Consider the following 1,440-nt stretch of genomic DNA (forward strand, 5'->3'; position numbering starts at 1 on the left):
TGGTGGGTGAGGCTCAGGGGTGTGTTTAGGGGTGTCTCTGAGGAAAATCCCATTGGCCCATACAGGGGGCAGGCACATAGAGCCTTTATATATCTCTAAATATATAGGCATATAAGTATATAAATATATAAATAAATATAGAAATATATAAGTATATAAGTATATAAGTATATAAGTATATAAATATATAAATATATAAATAAATATATATGCACAGACACATTATAGATGCATATATATGTATAAAGTCTAAATACATCCATATGCATGAAGTATAAATATCTACATCTGAGGATCCCAATAAGGAGATGGAGCTGCAGGGAAGGCTTTGCTCTCTTCACCCCGAGCTGGGCTCTTGTCCCTGACCCAGGAATGATTGGAATCAGGGATTTTGGGATGGTGGGAATGGCCTGGATTTTGGGATGGGGGGAATGGCCTGGATTTTGGGATGGTGGGAATGGCCTGGATTTTGGGATGGTGGGAATGGCCTGGAGGAGGCATGGGGATGCTGCAGGACACAAACCAGGGGCACAAGGCCATAAAAGCACCCTCAGACCCTACAAACACGGTGGGTGTTGCCTCCCCCAGGGCTCTGGGATGCTGAGCTGGAGCCATCAGCTGAATGGGAGGTGATGGGCTGGAAAACCTCTGCTGCTGCTCGGTGCCAGAGCTTGGCCTTGGCTCCAGCTGGGAGAGCAGCCAGCAGGAGTGGGAAAAGCTGGCACTGGGGACACCCCGTGCCCAGGCTGGCCAGGCTCCCTGATCCCTGGGGATCTGTCCCTGTTGTCTTCATCTTGCACCTCCACAGCCCCAGGACACTCTCACGGACTGGAGTCAGGTGCTGCCAGCTCTTATTACAATTGCAAAAGTTTATTCCACCCTTTTCTGACCTTTCCCCTCTGATTTTCTTCCCTTTTATTATTTTTTTAAATTTTTTTCCCCTACAAATATTCATTTATGTTAATTTTCCTGCTCAGAGCCACAGTCAGCTCCGTGGCTGGTTCAACCAGCCCTGGCTCCTCCAGATAAGGGGGCAGAGAAAAACCAACTCCCTGCCTGCCCTGCCTGCCCTCTGAGCACATCTCAGTCCTCCTGTATTTATATATTTTTATATATATGTATATATAAAACCAGCAGACAGCTCTCAGGTAAATTTTAAGGCCACCCAGGGGAGAAACTTCCACAGCCCCAAAACTGATAAACTCCTTAAAGAGGTTTTTGAAACACCCCAAATCCCTGCTCACCTGCCAGGGAAACTGAGGCACAGGTGGGGCTGCAGCATCTCCTGCTCTCTGCCCACCCAGAGAGGATTTTGGACCTCAAATCCACAGCTTTGACCCCAAAATGCTCAGAGCAGACCCCAAACCCAGCAGGGCTCACCCCAAACCTCTGGGAGACCCCACAGCACGGCAGAGACAGGGCCTGTGACAACGCTGCCAC

The sequence above is a fragment of the Lichenostomus cassidix genome, chromosome 19 (genome assembly GCF_008360975.1).
Source record: "Lichenostomus cassidix isolate B80296 chromosome 19, HeHo_3.0, whole genome shotgun sequence".
NCBI classification, from domain to species: Eukaryota; Metazoa; Chordata; class Aves; order Passeriformes; family Meliphagidae; genus Lichenostomus; species Lichenostomus cassidix.